At 41.9% G+C, this 12,000-nt stretch overlaps 1 protein-coding gene across 3 annotated transcripts in view; it reads left to right on the top strand.

Annotated features, from left to right (window-relative positions):
- The window catches only part of LOC117214410 (zinc finger homeobox protein 4-like), a 290,596-nt gene that overhangs the window by 263,293 nt on the left and 15,303 nt on the right, over window positions 1–12,000 (top strand). The window lies entirely within an intron of this gene.

Genomic DNA, 12,000 nt, shown 5'->3' with positions numbered 1-12,000 from the left:
GATTTCAACCGAGTCCTTGAAAACACAGGATTTTTTCACGATCATGAAACCAGACGATCAAGTAAAAAAGACCAAGAGCGACGAATGACTTCGAGATTTTACCGATCGAATGACAAATAGTAATGGACTCAGGATTTTTTCATGATCGTTAGACCTCGAGTGTTTATGCAAATTGAGAGGGCTGCCGCAATAACGAGCAGCCCCACTTTCTAGCAATTTTAGTAAACCAACAAGAACCAGCTGAAAATCAATTAGAGACAAATCGATTTTTGAGACGAGCTATAAATTCATAATCGATATTCGTATCAATAAATAACATACTATCGAAACTATCATTTTATCAAATGTGATTGTCTTGAAAATTATTTACATCAAAAATATTGATTTCAACTTTCTCAGAAGATATTCGTTTGTTTTACAAAATTTCATGGATTTGTCATTTGTTGCTAAAAGTCTTATATCTCTGAGCAGGTTGTTTCTTTCATCGACAGAGGACGAGCAGAGAAGAACGACTTCGAAATTCTATCGATCAGTCGCTTTTTCATTTCCTTCTTTTTTTTTTTCTTTGTCCTTCTCCTTGTTCTATCCGTCTTATGCACATATCGTTGACCGGATGTGTAGAGCTGCTCATCAAAGTTCACTTCTGACCTTACATGTGCGTCATCGAAGCAACCCTTTGTTCGAGAATATAATTAGCTCTACATACGAGCGTACGAAGCTCTTCCACCTACGGATTCGCTTGAAATCGAAGCGGACGATGGCATGGTCGAAGCGGCATGTCGCGGCTTGTACTTTACTCGTTCTGGGAAAAAATTATGCTTCCGATTCTCTGCCACGTATTCGTAACATTTAGCACGAATTTTTTTTAACGTTACTGTCTTTCTTCTATCAAACTATAAGATCGTTTATCATCGAGAAATCACTACAAAAATGATTCCTGTGGTTCCTTTTGAAAACATTCGACAAATAGTTGACGAGACAAAGTAAAAAAGAATGAAAATAAAAGAATCGTTAAGTATGTTTACTGTTTGCAATTGTATGAGTAAGTTACAAAGTATTGGTCGGCTGATGGAATAAACGAACCGTCAATTATTTTGATCATTGCCTTACATGGTAATTCCAGAAACTGGGACGGACTATAACTTTTCTTTGCCGAGCGAAGATTGAGAAAATTAGTCGAGGGGAACGTTGTACTATTTAACGAGTTCTATCTGTCTACGACTTTCTACAACTCGTGTCTGCGAGGTGTAACGGTAATCGATTGTTTTCGTCGCTCTACCACGAAATAATGGGAATATCAAAGTATGGTTATCTTCCAAGTTAACGATTCCTTTGGTAGTCCTTATTTGAAAGAATTCCAACGAACATACAAGACTCCATATAGTATTCAATATGTTGCAATTATGACACTGATTCTATACGTTGGACAGTAAATAACTTTGTATTATATTGGATTCTTTATTCGCTCGTTCAAATGCTTTATGCGGCAGAGATGGATCTCGATTAAATACCCATACATCAGAGTATTCCAAATGCGCGAGTTTGTGTATATCAAACTCAGGCCCACAGAAACACAAAGTACACCGACTTTACGTTCGCCGTGCAATCAGCATCGAAACGGTAACACCGGTGAAACCATAAAAATTGGTCGCGTGCAGGCAACAGCGTGGACTTATTCGGCGGCCACGAAATGCGAATCGGCGTGCAATGTACACAGAGAACGTGGAGGGAGAGACTCGGGTCCTTATTACCGATTCGCCGAAATCCGGCGTTGATCATAAATCAAAGAGGAGAGCCGTTTCTCTCGGTGTGCGAGGCGTCCGCTAACAGAGATCATTAGCGCGCCACCTCGAACCGGCTCCAAACCCAATCAGGGTCATCCGCTCGTGCTGGCGGCCGCCGATGAGAGAACGGCTCGCGTCTTCGACCCGATAAAAAATCCATCTCGATGAATTACGTCCAGGGCCAGGCCGGATCCTCGCACTGCCGGATCTTCCGTTTCCGAAATTTAAACGCCAGCAAACCACCTGATCGTCTTCATTGAGATTCGAACGGTACAGGACGGCGACGACGACGATGACGACGACAACGATGGTTCCAAGTCGTGAAGCTACGTCGACGAAGCCGTATCGATCACATTAAGGGATGTTTTTACAATAATTCCCGGCGCGCGCGCTGCCACACTGTTACGCGCACGTAAATGCTCGCCGTGCATCGACGTACACACGCGGATCGCTGCCAAGCTAGCTAGCCGCCATGTCTAATTATGTCGCATTGATTTTGTCATTAGCCACCCCTGCCGGCCGTTGTTGCCGGCGCGGCCTCGACGTCACAGCAAAAAGCATTTCCTATCGACGCTCGACGACGAAGCCAGACCGAGCGAATGGTTCTCCCGTCCCCCTTTTACAACCGAGCCCACGATGTCGCTTTGGTTTTCGAATCGCAGGTTCCGGATTGCGGGTATCCTCCAGAGGATGGTTAGGTGAAAGGTTCTGCTTCGTTACGGGGTGATTTCAAAGAGAATGTAGAAGTAGGTGAGTTTTTTTCTTTTGCTTTACAGATGGTTAAAAAGAGATGGTATCGACAATGAAAGGCTTGACGTAGATAGAATAGATTTTTGGAAGAGATATTTCGTTCGTACAGCGGTTCTTTGGTGAAGCATATATGAAAAAGTGTATTGCCAATCTTTTGCTAGAATTACCGAACTCGGAACGATAGGTTTGAGATGTTTCGTTCTTGAAAATTACTAGAAACTCTCGAATGTTTTTGGTCGAATTAACATGGCCTTTGGTTAGGAAAATATACAATTACAGGAGACAGTAACAACGTTTTAATAATCTGTTTAATATCTTAGGTAAATTTTATATGTACTTTCTAGAAACCTCGTGTCGTGGTATTTTGTACAAAGATTGATAGCGACGTGTTTTGAACGTTGGAAAAGTTTACGGAGCTTTTAAAAGTAACTGTTTTAGTTTGAAATTTAAATTAAAATGTAGATAAGTCACAAATGTTTTATAAATGAACGCTTGAAGGAAGTTCGCATAGTAAGATCGGCGACGACATGTCTGATTTATAACTTTGTGAAAATACGCTCTCTGTTTGTTACCGTCGACTAGAATCTATAAAACAAAAATGCACATCTTCTGTTAACAAAATACGGAGATTCCCTTAAAATCCCAGAGACATCATCGTCCAAACATTACTGTTCATAGATAAGATTCCTCAAAGTACAGAAATAGATACATCCAGCTTAAATATAGAAAATAATTCCAGATATAATTGCTCGTATAGATTAAACCGCGATACCTTATCGTATCAGCCATCTACTTAGCTACTTACTCCGCTAACAATTGTCATAGTTTGGTCAATTCAATTTCACATTCCCGACGCCACATCAATCGAGCATTTTCCATCAGCATCCACGAACACGAAATTAGCATAGGTGTCTATTTTTACAATCTGGAACCTCGTCGGAGAGAAATCTGCCTAACCGGGGCTTATCTCGACACCGGTATTAATAAAACATCCAAAGAAACACGAAACGCGGCGTGCACGATAAAACCGACAGGCCGACTAATTCGAAATTACAATCGACCCACGCGACCTTATCGGGAGCATATCGACAGGAGGTGGCGTTTCGAGGATCGTGGCGGCTCTCCGTGTTGCTCTTTATCCTTCAGTTCCGCCTACGATCCGTGATCTCGCCGAGAGAAACGCGCATACAACTCGCGGGAATCTGCTTCTCTTATATTCAGGATCAGAACTTAATTGCGGGGGCGAGAGACGTTAACGGGGTTAATTGGTGGATTTGAGTCTGAACCGGATTGGTCGTGGGTTCGGTTTACTCGCTAGCGGACGACGAAAATTCGATGAAACGTAACAATTATGACGGAGGAGATCGAGTCATGCGAAGTCGGGCGCGGATGATAGAGGAAGATAGGGTTATTTGAGTCAAGGTAAGCAATTTGTTCTGTAATTCGTTAAATTTGGTTATATAGAATTTTTAAACAATTTACATTTGAAAATGGACTATTCATGTCGTATCTTGTGGAGTAATAAACGATCAAACCTATCGTGATCATCGCAACGATCATCTAACGTCTCGTGCAAAGGAAAATTTGTTCCATCAATGTGAATACCTTAGTTTTGATTACTATAACTCTGTGAGTTATTTCGTTCTTTATTTTATTAGTTTTTATACAATATCTCCTGATCGACCTCTAGTTAATCCTACCATAGGATTATTCGAATGATTTTTTCCTTTTCGTGTCTTACTCTGCTGAATCTAAAATACGTAACAGTTTGTCATTCCTTCGTTACACGATATCAAGGACCAATAGTCTCTGATAATATCACACAAGGTAGAAAGTTTACGGTTGAATTTTAAGATGTTGAAGCTTAGGTGACTCGAATAATCCTATCTTTCTTACACGTGCGTGCGCGTGCGTGTTACGGTCGAGTTTCTCACGGTGCATTGGAAGGAAATTATAAGGGAATGGGTTAAACTCTGGGTTACCCCGCGGGGGTAACAGAGCAGCGAACCAGAGAAGATGAAGAGGAAGAACGAAGAAGAAGAAGACGAGAAAACGTAAAGGATAGAAAGGGAGGAGAGAGATGGAAGCGCGCATAGCTCGGAGGGGGCAAATCATACTTAATTGATATCACAAAGAGGCCCTGCTTGCGTTCACCACCTAACCCAACCTAACTTCATAATCGCCAGCTCGTCCGGCGGATTAAACGCCGCCCGAATCCATGTTGCACGTAAATTACGCGCGCCTCCTTCGTGCTCGCGCTCTGCCCTTCACTTATTACCGTTGTCTTCGAAAGCCTCTCGTAGTGGTTCTCTCCCATCGTTCTCCTCTTCGTCGTTCCACCCCCCGTTCCTTCGCGTTCATCCTCTCCCCTCCGCCATGTTTGCCCCTCTTCTCGATCGCCGGTCGTTTAGCGTTCGCCCGAGGAGGCATCTTGCTCTGCTACAACCGCGAATCGGCCATCGCGAATGCCACACCGCAGTTTCTTCTCTGTTCCTCTTTGGATGAAGCAATTGGAAAATCATTGATTAATCGACTAACGCTCGCGAGGCTTCGTCTTGCTTTCTTTTCTTTTCTTTTTTTTTTTTTCTTCTCTTTCTCCATCGTCCTCGTCGTCGACCAATGTAGTCGGCCGCGAGAGTCTGTAAGATAGGGTTCAACAGATCGATTCGTGATCTCGCAGTCGAACAGAGTCGGAAAATGACTTCAATGATGGGATTATTGGCTGCTGGATAGTTTTAGATGTTACGGGGATTCCGTTGCTGGATCGTAAACGTTTGATGGGTAACTTTCATGATAATTGGATGCTCGCTAGGCTCGTAGCTGGTTAATCATTTCGACGCGCGTCCCAGTCACGGGCATTTCAGTTAGGGTATTTTTCTCGTAGTTGCTACAATTGATCGTAGCGATTTCTTCGTGTTTCTCCATGCATTTCTTCGTTCTTTCATCGCATGTGCTACTTTGGCGGTAGGTTCGAAAGTTTCGTTCAGGGACATTGGCAGATTTTTCCAATGAAAAGTCTTGGTGTGCTATGTATGTGTGTATATATGTATACATTTATGAATTTTATTTTCATCATATCGTTTCAATTAGATTTATTTGTCTCGTATTTAGGTACGTTAAGAGATATTCTAACGTTAAACTCCATATTCGCCCTGGTTTCTAAATTTCCTAACAATACGTTCGTGTAGATTATTCCTCCAACTAACTAAAATCATAAAAACACGATTAATGATTCTAACCGATCGAATATTCATATAGAACGCGCAGTCGTTTCTCTATTTATATTACCAGCGACATAAACTCAATCCAACCACGTCCATAATTTCCCTTATAACTCCGCATAATCAACATTCATCGCCCACCGTAACTACACGCTCCACCTTTCGCTATCATAAAATAATCTGGATAAAATTATGGTCTCGTAATTATAAACGGCTTAACGTGTTTCAAAGATTCCACTAGGAAAATCGAAGAACGTCCATGCCGTCTATACGACGTCCGGAAATCGTGGTCGCTCCGTTAGAATAGTTCGCGACGTTAATTGGCAGTTCGTCGAGGGAACCAGAACGAAGTTTTATCGAGCAACGACGATCGTCTCGCGTGGATGCGTTCCGCGTTCGTGCAACGCGTCTCGTGTTGCCCGAGCTTGCGTTTCAAGCATTCGATAGGTCTTATCGGCGCGTTGGTACGCGCGTAGCAAACTGAAAGCGGCCGGTGTAATAACGACAATAATGAAAGGTGCACGAGGTTTGATCGAGAGTCGCCAAGTGTTGCGTTTAACGATCGATATCGTTAAACGGATTCCAAGCCGTATTTTGCTAGGATTTCTCAACGTTGCCTCTTAAATCTGCATAAATAACGAACGTTGCCGTAGGAAATGTGCTCTGGTTCGTAAGAATATTTAGAAGAGTGGGCGTGGAATAAACGCTTTATTCGATTCGTGGAATAGGTGTACACAGGCTCACGAAAGTATTTCAATACTTGTAGACACGTTATTCTTAGGTATACGTGTTACACGAGACATTTTGAAATTTCATTCGCGCTATTATGAAACCCAATGATGATTACATTGGTTAAATCTGAAACAAATCTGGAGATGTATATAGAAATTGCGAGATATTCGGAACAGCTGTATGTATACTTCGTAGAGATCGGAAAAGTGTTTCATCCATTACGTCGATAATCTTCGATATTCGACGAAACAATATTCGACACTTGTCCGTATCATCGAATTAAAAGCCGATCGTCAAATTGGTGGAGTCAAACGTGTGAACCTTTGACGAAGCTACAGCGAGTGGCTAGTAGAATATACTCGTGAATCATGGGAATATATTCCTGAAAAGGAAACGGTTTACACCCGGAAGCCTCGTTCTTGATAATAACGATAATGATAAGTATGACACTTAAGCATAAAAATCTCAAACTTCTGACGTCGAACGTAACATTCGACGGACGTTTCTACCTGTCTGTTTCCTAACCGCAATACCTTATAATCATAGCTTTTGTTCGCAACTTTTCTTAATTCGCGGCCTTTAATTCCAGACAGACGTTCCGCGTTAACGCACGCGCGCACCGCTCACGCTCCACCTTTTCTGTCCATTGAATTTCCGCGCGGAAGCTCGCAGAAGAAGCGAGAAGGGCCCCCGGTCTTCCCCTCTCGCGGTGGCACGCAAACTCGCCTGAGAAATAAGCAGGCACGATATTCAATAAATAACGAGACGCGTACGAGATAATTGGGTAGCCATAATTGCGCGCATCTTGCGTATTTCGTGCCTGGTCGAAACGCGCGACCGATCGTCATGTGGGCCCCGTAGGGTCCCTTCGATTCTTCCTACCTACCGTCGGACCGACACAAAAGGGACTTTCGCGTGATGAGACGCGCATATCGGTTCGGTTTCCGGTGAAACGGCGCGACAAACAAAAGCCCTGCTGCCTCGAATTCGCGGTCGTTCCCCGAATGTTTAACTCTCTCTCTTTCTCTCTCTCTTTCTTTCTCTCTCTCTCTCTTTCTCTTTCTTTCTCTCTCTCTCTCTTTCTCTCTTATACTTAGTCGGTTTTCAAGAGTTCGTGTTCTCTTCCCCTTCCGTCATTGAGTGCGAACTCATCAACCACCTGTGCTCATTCTCCACTTTCTCCCGAGCGACGATTATATTCCGCGTATTATTTGCTCGTTTCGCATTTCGGCGTCCACCGATTGTCTTTCCGCGTGAAGGGTCGTCCACGGAACACGGAATCGACGCGATTCTTTCGTTTCACACGGATAGTGAAGACTTTCCGTTCAGATGTGATTATAATTCTTCGGAGTAACTTACGTAGCGTCTCGTCAGTTTAGTTAACACATTGGCAAATTTAGATTGAAATATACTACGCCATAATGTTTAACTTTCGCGAAATATTATATCTTAAATATCACGTCATATCGTAAATATTATATTTGTATTGTTATTTATATTTTTATATCGTATTTTCTAAAACTTTTCTCTTTGCACCTAAAATTATGAAATATCTTATTGGACGAGATAAAAATCCTTACGATTCCAAGATTAATTCATCGTCCCATCAATTAGAACGTGATTATACGTCGGAAATATCTTAGATCTTTCACATGTTACTGGAACGTGGTTCGGAGATAGAGATCGGTGATTTTGTGCCTGTTGGAATCTCTGATGAAGTTGCCCGGGATGATAGTGGAACGTTGAAAGAATATTTTGAAAGGATACCACTTATACCTGGGAGGTTGCAGGTATGGTATCACCAGTGAAATCCCATGGAAACCTCAAATAACGTAAAAGATATGAATCTACGTAACTGTTTCCGTATTTTAGCAGTGCGCTCGTGAGTAGATAGGATTATAGGAATAGTTCTCTTTGCATGAATTTTAAAAGGAGGTTTTATGTCTTTATTTCAGAACCGTTTAAACGTGCGTTTGACACGAAAATTGTTTCACGTATGTCACATCGTATCTTTTACGATATTCGAGGCGTTTTATTATAAAGAATTACAATCACACGCGAACAACAACGTGTCATTTGCAGCTGTATATATCTTTCAACTCGTAATTTAAAAAATATTTCGTAGAGAAAACGTTTAACTAACTAATATCGAATTTCTGTAAGCGTAAATTGTTTAATTTGAAAGAAACACGATTTTACCAACGAGTTGCGTCAATCGTTGTGATATCGTATCTGTTATTAGTCGGACGAAAATTACTCTGACTTTGCTACAAGTTCGAGCAACCTTCGTCGCTGGTCGATAGGTAGGCCGTAATCAAATTCATCGATCGTATTAGTGGCAACAATATTTCGCGGAAGAGGCAGCTTGTTGTGTCGTTGAAGGAAAGGCGGAATCGATATATCGGCTTTGTTTAATGAATCCTCCTAGAAATACGTAGTCATCCACAGCGTTCGTCACGCCATCAAATTCATTCGACGCGTTTCCTCCCTTCCTCAGTGGTTTTCAAACGCCTTTTCTAAAATACGTTCCAATTTTTACGTGGCTATTCAATTGTACGCGACATCGCTACGTAAAAATTCGCGTAAACGTAATTTCATATCGAGAAATTTTTATTTCCTCATTTTCTAGTTTCCAAACTTTTCAGATTTAAGGAGGTCTGTGAATTAATCAGTCGACGAAATTCTAAATACTCGAAACTACATTAAATTACACATTAAGCGTTCGTAGAAATAATTTACAAATTTCTTTGCGAATATTCAAGATTGACGGGCAATTTAATGAGCTAATCTATTTGGATTGTCAAATTGAAACGAGTGTCATCGACGGATACTCAAATTAGTCAAACTTGGAATTATTAAGTATTCAAGATCACGCGTTCAATTTTTATATATAAAAATTCACAAACTTTTCTGTAAATATCCGATATTTCCTACTGTTCGTTTAAAAAAAATGCTCGCTTGAAAACCGCTACGTTGCTCAAACGCCAACTCATCGAGACGATCATTCTCGCTAGAATTGAACGTGTTTCCAATCTGTTTCTCGTACGAAATTTCTCGCAGGCGGTTAAACAATTAGCTTATTCCGCGTTCTGACCTGCGACTTGGCGAGAAATTCTGCGATATCGAGGCTTTATTAGCGCGAATCGGCGGAACAACCGTGCGCCATCGAGAATTCGCATGCTGGCGTAGCAGTTAAGATGTTATCGTATAATGAAAGACCATGGTCCGAGGAAAGAGCGAAGTTTTATATTGAGATCTAGCCCTGCTCGAGAAGCCAGCCTCGACGTCTTTCGATTTCTGACTTCGTCCAAAATGGATGATAAATTAACTAGAAATAGGTAACACGGGGCAGGTGATGTCAGATTGGCAGATGTTTTTGGTTACACAACAGTTCCGGCCCTAATCTAACCGGCAACGGTATTACGCTCGTTTCATTTTTTTACTTATACACACCTACACTGCTGTACTAACGGTTACGGTTTCGACTTTCCGCGTATTTCTTCGCATTTCACTGGATTTTCGTTAGATATCGTGCGAATTGTTTAGAAGCTAGACTGATCGAATTTGTAAAATGAAAAGTAGAGAAGAGCGATGATATTTTTATTTATTCGAGTGATGGTATTTACGAATTATTTTTACGTATTCTTGTAAAAATCATTTCAGATGTCGGATTCATTTTACATGATTTCATTCGTGGACAAATAGTTTGTATAATCAAAGTTCACGTTCGGATAAGTGGATTCAATCGACACCAGTTTATTCAATTAGACATTTAGTACAGTTTTGTTGGACTGAATTTTGTTGTTGCAGTAAGGCACTAAATATGTAGCTGGTTAATGAGATTGGGAAATTTATAAGAAGTAAAGTCGATCTCTAAACACCACTGTCATATCTCAGTCGTCGATCCTCTCTAATTGCGCGATGCATTATGAAAAGGAAATAATCACTGTGAATAATATTCACAAATTAGAGTCACATGCTTTGTTCGAACGAAATTTTCCAACTCTGTCATAATTCGAACATTAATAGAAATTATAACGTCGTGTAAATGTGTCATTAAATAAAAATATAACTCATACGCAAGAGTAGCTACGTTATCTTTATGAAATATTTGTAACCCTCGCTGTTACCATGTTAGCCGTTCGGAATGCAACTTTTTAACAGCAAGATCCAACTCGCTGATCAAGCGAGCATTAACGTACTATCTGCTTGTTACACGTTGTACAAACGTGGCATAACGTGGTCACGCAACGACCGTGATATCTGTTTCAACCGTCTGAGAAACGACACGTCAACCTTCATGTAAAAATCTTTATCTTTTCCAATTCAAACTCCGCTCTTATCTATTGTACACGTTCCAAAGGAAACCAATTCCCAGGACGAGCAAAAATACCACGCTATAACTTCCTAAATTATGAACAAAACGAGGAACAAACGAGTCGAGACCAATTGATAGATAGCATAGTGGAATAAGATTAAGTCATGTTCACAGAAACGCACGTTACTCCGCGATAAATAGCGTACACCCCGCAGCGTGCTCGAATCACTTTCCACGTAAACACGTAAATTGAGCATCAATCCGAAATAATTGATCGCGAGAGAGTGGCAGTGGAGAGGGGGAATTAGCAATTGGCGGTGTTTCGGCGCGGAAAAACTCGACAAACGGTGCTGACCACCGCGATTTGCCTGGCGATCGATCGACGATAATCCGAGGAAATGATCGCCTGCCGCGGCTCACGCATTAGAAAACTGGTACCTAGCCTATGGTCACTGGATTATGGAGTTTGCACCGCGGAATTATAACTGCGCTGATAGCATAGGAAAACGTGGAACAAGACTGAGAGTAACGAGGAAAGAGAGACGAGGATAGAAAGAACGTATAATGCATCTATGTATCACGATGTCCAGCGGCGTGTCTGGAACGAACGAGAGAGGAGAAGGTAGTTGCTGCGGGACGAAGAGGGGAAAAGAATTTCTCTAGGTAGCCTCCGCGAGGATCGGAGAGATTCCTGATTCAGTCACGCCGTGATACACCCCCACACGCGCGGCCGCATAAATCCGCGTACACTACGCCCCCCCTCCCCTTTAATCCGTTAGATTCTGCGAATACTCGCGGCCGTCTTTTGAACCGCGATCACCGAGACCGCGTAATTGGGATTGGATGATTAGACGCATGCTCGTTGCCTCGAGCAATCCACGCGTGTAATCTCGAATTCACGTAGACACTGCGGCATAGTGATACTTCCGAAGGCGATATCTCACGGTGATCCTCGCCATCGCGAGATCTACGTGTCCTCGAAATTCGAATGCCAAAATAGAACAGTAGAAGCTTTTATAGATACATACGTGACTTTATGGATTTATGCGTGTTTCCGTTTGTTTGCCATGATGGCGAGATTGTCCCTTTATTGCTAGAAATAGGGGAGAATCTAGGACAGGCTAGAAAAGGAGCGTTTTTAATCGTACAACAGCGACCATTCATCGATAGTTGATTTCTTTCCGTTATGTTTCTC

This window comes from Bombus bifarius, unplaced genomic scaffold (assembly GCF_011952205.1).
Source record: "Bombus bifarius isolate JDL3187 unplaced genomic scaffold, Bbif_JDL3187 scf7180000007970, whole genome shotgun sequence".
NCBI classification, from domain to species: Eukaryota; Metazoa; Arthropoda; class Insecta; order Hymenoptera; family Apidae; genus Bombus; species Bombus bifarius.
This window is presented reverse-complemented; position numbering and strand designations above follow the sequence as displayed.